This window comes from Paramisgurnus dabryanus, chromosome 24, assembly GCF_030506205.2.
Source record: "Paramisgurnus dabryanus chromosome 24, PD_genome_1.1, whole genome shotgun sequence".
NCBI lineage: Eukaryota > Metazoa > Chordata > Actinopteri > Cypriniformes > Cobitidae > Paramisgurnus > Paramisgurnus dabryanus.
Genome location: NC_133360.1, coordinates 21531192 through 21543549, shown reverse-complemented (window position 1 = coordinate 21543549; position 12358 = coordinate 21531192). Strand labels below are relative to the sequence as shown.

The 12358-nt window shown below is 34.2% G+C and overlaps 2 long non-coding RNA genes across 3 annotated transcripts; one reads left to right on the top strand and one right to left on the bottom strand.

Moving 5' to 3' along the window:
• The first annotated feature begins 377 nt into the window (after positions 1–377).
• LOC135740897 (uncharacterized) lies at positions 378–1304 on the top strand. Its single transcript, XR_010529290.2, has 4 exons — positions 378–583; positions 665–811; positions 901–966; positions 1044–1304. It is a non-coding gene; the product is annotated as an uncharacterized lncRNA (long non-coding RNA).
• Positions 1305–9756: 8452 nt separating this feature from the next.
• Positions 9757–11109, bottom strand: LOC135740899 (uncharacterized). Of its 2 annotated transcripts, XR_010529292.2 has the most exons (4): positions 10478–11109; positions 10250–10396; positions 10095–10160; positions 9757–10017 (listed from the first exon to the last, which is right to left on the bottom strand). It is a non-coding gene; the product is annotated as an uncharacterized lncRNA (long non-coding RNA). The 2 variants fall into 2 exon arrangements; XR_010529291.2 differs by lacking the exon at positions 10478–11109 and having other exon boundaries at positions 10250–10471.
• Positions 11110–12358: the final 1249 nt, after the last annotated feature.

The window sequence follows — 12358 nt, the reverse complement described above, 5'->3', positions numbered from 1 at the left end:
GCGGGACCATCAATCAAAATCTGTACAAGTTGTCAACTTTAGACAGAAAGTATTTAATGGTTTTATTGCCGGTCATTTAGAGTGATTGTTTTTCCTGAGTGTGTTTTATGTCAAGCGTATGGTGTCATGTTTAATGACGGCTCGTGTTTCGACATTTGCTGTCTATCACCCCTCCCTTTTCGACCCGTGCGAGTCTCACCACTGCGTGTCACACTACGGGTGTGTTGTTGAATCTAAAGTTTTGCAACAGCATAAGTTTATTTAAAGGGAATCACTAATCACATATATATATATATATATATATATATATATATATATATATATATATATATATATATATATATATATATATATGTAATTAGATGTATCTGGTTAAACTTAAAGGCCGATATTTTCTATCGAACTAGTCTATTTTCTGTTCAGACACAAAGTTTTCTGATGGTGATATTATGTCAGTGTGTGTTTGTGGGGGGGTCGTGTGCTGTAATCTTTGAAAGTTTATGACCGAACCTTTATTGGGGAGCGACAAGAGATCTCCGGCATCAGTTTGGATGGAGCAGAGCTGTTATACTCAAGTCTATTGGTATGTATGTGTTTCGCTGTGTTCGTTTCATTATTTTGTCTGATTATTTAAAAACTAAAAATTCGATCTCTGGTCTTGCAGCGAAATTGTCTAAGCTGGTATTTACTATTCCTGGTAAATCGCGGAGAAGAGTGGAATGAACAAAAAAGTCAGACCGTGACTAGAACCACCAGCAGCGTAACAAGGAAATCTTGGAGCAAAGAGACGCCGAGTGGCTCGTGTTGTCCGGTGTGTATTTATTTAATCCTGTTACAATAGATTTAAACAAACTGGTTTGTTTTAATATTTTCTAATAACATGTGTTATCTGTTTTAAAGGTTTGGATATCAGCGGCAAAGCGAACGTTGCGTGTACTATTGCAAAATATATAGCGGATCTCCACGGTACGTTTATATTGCATAAGAAAAAAGTTGTTTTATTTAGATATTTGTCCTAATAACTTGTTTTTATCTGTTTACAGGTTAGGATACAGAACACAACGCTTTGGACGTATCTTTAAAAAAGAGAAAAATCAGAGACTTTTTGGATTTGTCTGGGACATTTTAAACATTTTGTGGCAAATTGGATTTAAAACGTTTCGGATACTGGATACATGTGTTTGATTTGTCCACAGAGCTTGTTTAAGACGTCTTCACCTCATTTTAGGGTTTATTTTTAATTAAAGGCTTCTTAAAACATGTGTGAAAATGTGTATATTATACAATGAGTATTATATTGACTGCTCTGACAAAAATAAATTATTATTTCAGATTTTAGGTCAATTGACTGCGTGTGTTTTATGTCAAGCGTATGCTGTTATGTTTAATGACGGTTCGTGTGTGACAGCTCGTGTTTTGGCATTCGATGTCAGCTCTCACCCTTCCTCCCTCCTTCTCACAAGCATGCATTCTTTCACAGGGGTGCGTGTTGTAAAGCGAGTAGAGATTTCTAAAACTCAAAGTGGAGTCAAATAATTCCCCATTACGGTATCAAAAAAGTAAAGGTTTATTTTAGATTTAGACAGATCATGAACAATGCTATGATTAAAACTGTTTTTTGTAACATCACAAGTTATTTAATTAAATATTCCGTATACGTGTATAGTTTAAGCAATGACCTGTGCCATATCCTTAGGCGCCGTCAATACTACAATATTTAGACGATAGTCTAAACTAAATAAAATTTTAAACGGTTTCAGGAACTCCGTGAATCTTTTCATAACCTGCTCTATAGTTTCACGCGTATTAAAGATCCGGCGGTGCCTGACAAAGCGCCGGGTGTGTGTTCATATATGCCGTTTTAAATTAACCTTAATAAAATGTAATTCTGTCCACTATGGCAAAATATGAGTTTTTTTTAGATTTAGGGGAATCTTTAACCAAGGCTATGATTAAGACATATGTATACGTGCACCGATGGTGACAGAGAAACTTATAGCTGACGTTAATAAACTTTTTAAATGTTTTTAAGACGTCTACAACTCATTTTAGGGGTTTATTTTTAATTAAACGCTTCTTAAAACATGTGTGAATATGTGGATATTATACAAAGAGTATTATATTGTCTGCTCTGACAAAAATAAATTATTATTTTAGATTTTAGGAAAAATGATTGTGTCTATCTTATAAATACAACTTGATATATACGTTTGTTTTGTCAAGAGACTTTTTAAAGTCACGCAAGAATAAAATCTTTTAGTTGTAATTGGTTAACATTAAATGTACTATTATCTATTTAACTATAAGCTATATTTTTCTGATCAGATATTTTTCTGTTTCTGATGATGGTCTTATAACAGTGTGTGGGGGATGATGATGGCTGTTCACAGCAGGTGGCGGGATGTAAACTAGGGTCTTTTTAAAACTGTAGTGGTAAAAATGTAATAGCACACTGACAAAAATAAAGCATTTGGTTGTAACAAATTATTTAATGAAATATTCAGTATGTGTATAGCGATGAACGGTGTCAAAATCACCGGGGTCCCAACAATACTATAGTCTTTAGACTAAAGGGTATTTATTTTAATATAAATAAAATCTTAATCTTTTCGTGCACAATATTCTGATCAAGCCATTAGATTGTGTTCCAGCGTTTACAATAGAGAACATACGCGGATGCGTGTTCATATACACCGTTAAGAAACTTTAAAACGATTAAAAAATTCATATCTTCGGGGTTTTGTTTTAAATTAATGACATCTTAAAACCAACTGGGAATATGTGTTTATTACACAATAAAATGTAATTCTGGCCGCTCTGACAAAATAAGGGTTTAATTTTAGAATTAGGGAATTCTTTAATCAAGTCCCTGATTAAAACACATGAATGCGCGAACCACAGTTGCCAGAGAACGTACGCTGAGGTGCTCTTATGGCGTTAAGAACCTTTTTATTGTTTAAGACATTTTGACCCCATTTCCTGGTTTTGGTGTCCGCTGTGGATCCCATTCCCAAATCTATGTGTTTATTATACAACAAATGCAATTCTGTCAGCATTTCTAGTTTAGAACGCCTCTGATTTAAACATGCGGGTTTTAAAATGAAACGGCCATGTGACCTTTATGACAAAAGCTATTCGATCTTAATTTTTTGTTTTAACATCCAAAAGTTTTTATACACATTCCATAATTAAACATCTAGGTGTGTATGAGTAAGTTTATATCTAATGTCACACGAGCAGCACCAAATCGCGCTTGTGTCTCTGTGTGTGCATACAGGCTGTTTATGTGGGGGCGTGTTTATGAGCCCGTGTCTTTGCAAGGTGTGTGTGCGTGTGTGTGTGTGTGTGTGTGTGTGTGTGTGTGTTTGCATGTGGGTCTATGATGTCTCTGTTTGTTACTAAAGTTTTGACATTAAGTCTGTGTCCTCATTGACAATAAGTAAGGGTTTTTAGATGTAGGCTTCATTACACAGATACTGATTAAATCATGTTATCCATTATTTGCGATTTAAAGAAACTTAAAAGGTTTAAGACATTTTATCTCACATTGTGGGGTTGTTTTTTAATTAATGTAACCTTAAACCCCTCTGTTATCCATTTAGGGAACAATAAAATGTTAGCAAATATTATTTATCAAAGTTGACGATGTTATAAGCCAGGATGTCACTAACGTGACAACAAACATTTATTTAAAGACAAAACATTTTAACAAATTGCCATGGCTTACAGAGACACACTAGACTTAATAATAAAAATAAAAATATACTATTCGAACATCCTAACCTGATATTAGGTTAGATTAGGTTTAAGGTCAATCAGCGTCTTTAGCTTTACAACTTACAGCACAAAACCCCCCCAATGACAGGATTTTTATGAAGTGAAGCAGACCCTTGGTATGCCTGTGGGGTTAGGTTCAACTAAGGTCAACATCTATCAGTGCATAATAAGCAAACATGAAATTATATTTTACCTATGGTTTGTTAATGATGTTGCTAGGTTCGCGTATTTTTTCTGAAACAAACTTTTCTTTTCAATCTTAGACAGTCTTCATACGTTTGTCTTTCGATAAGTTGTTCATAGTTTTTCTTCGATAGTGTCAACTCATGTCTGAGATTTGTAAATTTTATCATATGTTCTTACATGTGTATTTTCTGAAACAAATTTATGCTTTTCAAACTTAGGTAGTCATCATACTTTTGTCTTTCGATAAGTTGTTCATAGTTTTTTATGTGGTAGTGTCAACTTATGTCTGAGATTTTGTAAATTCATCAGATGTTTCTTACGTGTATATTTTCTTAAACAAACATTTTTTGTTTTTCAAACATAGCTAGGATACACACTTTTGTCGCCTCAAACACTTGATCAAAGTTTTTTCTTCGTTAGTGTCAACTAATGTCTGAGATTTTGTAAATTCATCAGATGTTTCTTACTTGTGTATTTTCTGAAACAAACTTTTCTTTTCAATCTTAGACAGTCTTCATACGTTTGTCTTTCGATAAGTTGTTCATAGTTTTTCTTCGATAGTGTCAATTCATGTCTGAGATTTGTAAATTTCATCATATGTTCTTACATGTGTATTTTCTGAAACAAATTTATGCTTTTCAAACTTAGGTAGTCATCATACTTTTGTCTCTACATACATTTGTTCAAAGTTTCTTGTAGCTAGTGTCAACTGATGTCTGAGATTTTGTAAATTCAACAGATGGTCTTACGTGTGTATTTCTTAAACAAACATGTTGCTGTTCAAACTTAGGCAGAGTTCATACGTTTGTCTTTTCATAAGTTGTTCATAGTTTTTATTTGTTAGTGTCAACTAATGACAGAGATTTTGTAAACTCATCAGATTCAAACAAAACTCATTCATTTCTGTAGTTTATGTAACACCTTGTCAAACTCTTAAAGGTAGTACTAACTGTTTAAAACAACAATGCAAAGTATTTTAGATTTACTTGATAAATCTTTTACATCAAAACAAACTAGGATAGCAATATGGCTGAATCTGTAACAGGTGATACCACCAATAGCGTGTTGTACATAACAAAGTCTGCAAAATAATAAAGATTGATTAGGTTTTTATTTAGTAAACCTTTTAACATAAAGTGTAGAGTCTTTTGTATGTAACAACAAAGATGCGATGAAACAACGCAAAACAAGAGAGGATGCATACATCTACAAATGGGGCAATGTTTGAAATAGTTTCCCCGTATAGCCTCTAAATTCGGGACCAATAGATTAAAGACATTGCCCCATTTGTAGATGTATGCATCCTCTCTTGTTTTGCGTTGTTTCATCGCATCTTTGTTGTTACATACAAAAGACTCTACACTTTATGTTAAAAGGTTTACTAAATAAAAACCTAATCAATCTTTATTATTTTGCAGACTTTGTTATGTACAACACGCTATTGGTGGTATCACCTGTTACAGATTCAGCCATATTGCTATCCTAGTTTGTTTTGATGTAAAAGATTTATCAAGTAAATCTAAAATACTTTGCATTGTTGTTTTAAACAGTTAGTACTACCTTTAAGAGTTTGACAAGGTGTTACATAAACTACAGAAATGAATGAGTTTTGTTTGAATCTGATGAGTTTACAAAATCTCTGTCATTAGTTGACACTAACAAATAAAAACTATGAACAACTTATGAAAAGACAAACGTATGAACTCTGCCTAAGTTTGAACAGCAACATGTTTGTTTAAGAAATACACACGTAAGACCATCTGTTGAATTTACAAAATCTCAGACATCAGTTGACACTAGCTACAAGAAACTTTGAACAAATGTATGTAGAGACAAAAGTATGATGACTACCTAAGTTTGAAAAGCATAAATTTGTTTCAGAAAATACACATGTAAGAACATATGATGAAATTTACAAATCTCAGACATGAATTGACACTATCGAAGAAAAACTATGAACAACTTATCGAAAGACAAACGTATGAAGACTGTCTAAGATTGAAAAGAAAAGTTTGTTTAAGAAAATACACAAGTAAGAAACATCTGATGAATTTACAAAATCTCAGACATTAGTTGACACTAACGAAGAAAAAACTTTGATCAAGTGTTTGAGGCGACAAAAGTGTGTATCCTAGCTATGTTTGAAAAACAAAAAATGTTTGTTTAAGAAAATATACACGTAAGAAACATCTGATGAATTTACAAAATCTCAGACATAAGTTGACACTACCACATAAAAAACTATGAACAACTTATCGAAAGACAAAAGTATGATGACTACCTAAGTTTGAAAAGCATAAATTTGTTTCAGAAAATACACATGTAAGAACATATGATAAAATTTACAAATCTCAGACATGAGTTGACACTATCGAAGAAAAACTATGAACAACTTATCGAAAGACAAACGTATGAAGACTGTCTAAGATTGAAAAGAAAAGTTTGTTTAAGAAAATACACAAGTAAGAAACATCTGATGAATTTACAAAATCTCAGACATTAGTTGACACTAACGAAGAAAAAACTTTGATCAAGTGTTTGAGGCGACAAAAGTGTGTATCCTAACTATGTTTGAAAAAACAAAAAATGTTTGTTTAAGAAAATATACACGTAAGAAACATCTGATGAATTTACAAAATCTCAGACATAAGTTGACACTACCACATAAAAAACTATGAACAACTTATCGAAAGACAAAAGTATGATGACTACCTAAGTTTGAAAAGCATAAATTTGTTTCAGAAAATACACATGTAAGAACATCTGATGAAATTTACAAATCTCAGCCATGAGTTGCCACTAGCGAAGAAAAACTATGAACAACTTATCGAAAGACAAACGTATGAAGACTGTCTAAGATTGAAAAGAATAGTTTGTTTAAGAAAATACACAAGTAAGAAACATCTGATGAATTTACAAAATCTCTGACATTAGTTGTCGCTAGCGAAGAAAAACTATGATCAGGTGTTTGAGGCGACAACATGTGTATCCTAACTAAGTTTGAAAAGAAAAGTTTGTTTCAGAAAAAATACGCGAACCTAGCAACATCATTAACAAACCATAGGTAAAATATAATTTCATGTTTGCTTATTATGCACTGATAGATGTTGACCTTAGTTGAACCTAACCCCACAGGCATACCAAGGGTCTGCTTCACTTCATAAAAATCCTGTCATTGGGGGGGTTTTGTGCTGTAAGTTGTAAAGCTAAAGACGCTGATTGACCTTAAACCTAATCTAACCTAATATCAGGTTAGGATGTTCGAATAGTATATTTTTATTTTTATTATTAAGTCTAGTGTGTCTCTGTAAGCCATGGCAATTTGTTAAAATGTTTTGTCTTTAAATAAATGTTTGTTGTCACGTTAGTGACATCCTGGCTTATAACATCGTCAACTTTGATAAATAATATTTGCTAACATTTTATTGTTCCCTAAATGGATAACAGAGGGGTTTAAGGTTACATTAATTAAAAAACAACCCCACAATGTGAGATAAAATGTCTTAAACCTTTTAAGTTTCTTTAAATCGCAAATAATGGATAACATGATTTAATCAGTATCTGTGTAATGAAGCCTACATCTAAAAACCCTTACTTATTGTCAATGAGGACACAGACTTAATGTCAAAACTTTAGTAACAAACAGAGACATCATAGACCCACATGCAAACACACACACACACACACACACACACACACACACACACACACACACACACACACACACACACACACACACACACACACACACACACACACACACACACGCACACACACCTTGCAAAGACACGGGCTCATAAACACGCCCCCACATAAACAGCCTGTATGCACACACAGAGACACAAGCGCGATTTGGTGCTGCTCGTGTGACATTAGATATAAACTTACTCATACACACCTAGATGTTTAATTATGGAATGTGTATAAAAACTTTTGGATGTTAAAACAAAAAATTAAGATCGAATAGCTTTTGTCATAAAGGTCACATGGCCGTTTCATTTTAAAACCCGCATGTTTAAATCAGAGGCGTTCTAAACTAGAAATGCTGACAGAATTGCATTTGTTGTATAATAAACACATAGATTTGGGAATGGGATCCACAGCGGACACCAAAACCAGGAAATGGGGTCAAAATGTCTTAAACAATAAAAAGGTTCTTAACGCCATAAGAGCACCTCAGCGTACGTTCTCTGGCAACTGTGGTTCGCGCATTCATGTGTTTTAATCAGGGACTTGATTAAAGAATTCCCTAATTCTAAAATTAAACCCTTATTTTGTCAGAGCGGCCAGAATTACATTTTATTGTGTAATAAACACATATTCCCAGTTGGTTTTAAGATGTCATTAATTTAAAACAAAACCCCGAAGATATGAATTTTTTAATCGTTTTAAAGTTTCTTAACGGTGTATATGAACACGCATCCGCGTATGTTCTCTATTGTAAACGCTGGAACACAATCTAATGGCTTGATCAGAATATTGTGCACGAAAAGATTAAGATTTTATTTACATTAAAATAAATACCCTTTAGTCTAAAGACTATAGTATTGTTGGGACCCCGGTGATTTTGACACCGTTCATCGCTATACACATACTGAATATTTCATTAAATAATTTGTTACAACCAAATGCTTTATTTTTGTCAGTGTGCTATTACATTTTTACCACTACAGTTTTAAAAAGACCCTAGTTTACATCCCGCCACCTGCTGTGAACAGCCATCATCATCCCCCACACACTGTTATAAGACCATCATCAGAAACAGAAAAATATCTGATCAGAAAAATATAGCTTATAGTTAAATAGATAATAGTACATTTAATGTTAACCAATTACAACTAAAAGATTTTATTCTTGCGTGACTTTAAAAAGTCTCTTGACAAAACAAACGTATATATCAAGTTGTATTTATAAGATAGACACAATCATTTTTCCTAAAATCTAAAATAATAATTTATTTTTGTCAGAGCAGACAATATAATACTCTTTGTATAATATCCACATATTCACACATGTTTTAAGAAGCGTTTAATTAAAAATAAACCCCTAAAATGAGTTGTAGACGTCTTAAAAACATTTAAAAAGTTTATTAACGTCAGCTATAAGTTTCTCTGTCACCATCGGTGCACGTATACATATGTCTTAATCATAGCCTTGGTTAAAGATTCCCCTAAATCTAAAAAAAACTCATATTTTGCCATAGTGGACAGAATTACATTTTATTAAGGTTAATTTAAAACGGCATATATGAACACACACCCGGCGCTTTGTCAGGCACCGCCGGATCTTTAATACGCGTGAAACTATAGAGCAGGTTATGAAAAGATTCACGGAGTTCCTGAAACCGTTTAAAATTTTATTTAGTTTAGACTATCGTCTAAATATTGTAGTATTGACGGCGCCTAAGGATATGGCACAGGTCATTGCTTAAACTATACACGTATACGGAATATTTAATTAAATAACTTGTGATGTTACAAAAAACAGTTTTAATCATAGCATTGTTCATGATCTGTCTAAATCTAAAATAAACCTTTACTTTTTTGATACCGTAATGGGGAATTATTTGACTCCACTTTGAGTTTTAGAAATCTCTACTCGCTTTACAACACGCACCCCTGTGAAAGAATGCATGCTTGTGAGAAGGAGGGAGGAAGGGTGAGAGCTGACATCGAATGCCAAAACACGAGCTGTCACACACGAACCGTCATTAAACATAACAGCATACGCTTGACATAAAACACACGCAGTCAATTGACCTAAAATCTGAAATAATAATTTATTTTGTCAGAGCAGTCAATATAATACTCATTGTATAATATACACATTTTCACACATGTTTTAAGAAGCCTTTAATTAAAAATAAACCCTAAAATGAGGTGAAGACGTCTTAAACAAGCTCTGTGGACAAATCAAACACATGTATCCAGTATCCGAAACGTTTTAAATCCAATTTGCCACAAAATGTTTAAAATGTCCCAGACAAATCCAAAAAGTCTCTGATTTTTCTCTTTTTTAAAGATACGTCCAAAGCGTTGTGTTCTGTATCCTAACCTGTAAACAGATAAAAACAAGTTATTAGGACAAATATCTAAATAAAACAACTTTTTTCTTATGCAATATAAACGTACCGTGGAGATCCGCTATATATTTTGCAATAGTACACGCAACGTTCGCTTTGCCGCTGATATCCAAACCTTTAAAACAGATAACACATGTTATTAGAAAATATTAAAACAAACCAGTTTGTTTAAATCTATTGTAACAGGATTAAATAAATACACACCGGACAACACGAGCCACTCGGCGTCTCTTTGCTCCAAGATTTCCTTGTTACGCTGCTGGTGGTTCTAGTCACGGTCTGACTTTTTTGTTCATTCCACTCTTCTCCGCGATTTACCAGGAATAGTAAATACCAGCTTAGACAATTTCGCTGCAAGACCAGAGATCGAATTTTTAGTTTTTAAATAATCAGACAAAATAATGAAACGAACACAGCGAAACACATACATACCAATAGACTTGAGTATAACAACTCTGCTCCATCCAAACTGATGCCGGAGATCTCTTGTCGCTCCCCAATAAAGGTTCGGTCATAAACTTTCAAAGATTACAGCACACGACCCCCACACAAACACACACTGACATAATATCACCATCAGAAAACTTTGTGTCTGAACAGAAAATAGACTAGTTCGATAGAAAATATCGGCCTTTAAGTTTAACCAGATACATCTAATTACATATATATATATATATATATATATATATATATATATGTGATTAGTGATTCCCTTTAAATAAACTTATGCTGTTGCAAAACTTTAGATTCAACAACACACCCGTAGTGTGACACGCAGTGGTGAGACTCGCACGGGTCGAAAAGGGAGGGGTGATAGACAGCAAATGTCGAAACACGAGCCGTCATTAAACATGACACCATACGCTTGACATAAAACACACTCAGGAAAAACAATCACTCTAAATGACCGGCAATAAAACCATTAAATACTTTCTGTCTAAAGTTGACAACTTGTACAGATTTTGATTGATGGTCCCGCCCCCCTGTCAAAGGGGTCATAAAAACGACCTGTCAGACAGCAACTGTCACCGGGTGGGGGAGGGGGTCATAAAAGTTTGACGAATGCTGCCCCCATACAACTACTCACCTATCATATGGTAGATTTTTTCAACTGGTCTGTTAGTCTTTTGGTTCATAGATATGGGGAATATGATGTACAAAATACAAAAAAAGATTTTATTTCCTTAACTTTTATTATAAAATATCAAATGCTGTGCTCTTAATCAAAATCTCAGTCAAATGAAACCATTGCATTGTCACCAGCTTTACACATAGAAAAAGAAGCTCGCTGACATGTCAATGAACATATTAAGCTATAATATGAATATCTGTCATTTTTGGTTTGTTAGATAAACATCTGTCTTTAAAGAACTGAACAACATACACATATAAAGTAATGATTGCTGTCACATCTGCCTCCGCTCTTACAGTCACTGGCAAAAGCATTGGCAGTGGCATAGATTTTGTGTTTTGCAAAGTTTGCTGTTTCAGTATTTGTAGACTGTTTTTCCATGTTTGGTATACTGGAAAACAATGATAAGCATATCATATGTTTTATAGGCTTTTATTGGAAAAACATTTAATATATTCACAGAGTCAATATTTACAGTGTTGACCTTTATTCTTCATAACCTCTGCAATTTGCCCTGGCATGCTGGATATTAGCTTCTGGGCCAAATCCTAGTCTGACGGGATATCAGTCTATTCCTTATTAGTGCATGGATTTGATCACAATTTGTGGGATTCTGCTTGTCTACTTGCCTTTTGAGGATTGACCATAGGTACTGTATGAGATTGAGATCCGGGGAGTTGTCTGGCCACAGAACCAGAATTTCAATGTAATGATCTTTGAGACACTTCATTATCACTATTGCCTCATGACATGGTGCTCCACCATGCAATGCATACTTGAAATGTGTCCTCTGCATTACACCCATCCTAGTGAGGAGTGAACACACGCACTGCAAGTCATGAACACACACAGAGCAGTGGGCAGCTATCTGAGTGCCCAGGAAGCAATTAGGATTAGGTGCCTTGCTCAAGACCACCACAGTCGCAACCCAGCAGCCGTAAGACTTGAACCAGCAACTCTCAGGTTACAAGCCTAACTCTCCAACCACTAGGCTACAGCTGCATGGATCATCACCAAAATCCTCCTAGATTGTTGGGAGAAATTTGCTCACGCAGGATGTTTTGAAGCCATTTTTTATTCATGGCAGCGTTTTTGGGCAGAATCATGAGAGAGCCCACTACCTTGGTTAAAAAGCAACCCCACACATCGATGGTCTCAGGATGCTTCACTGTTGACACAAC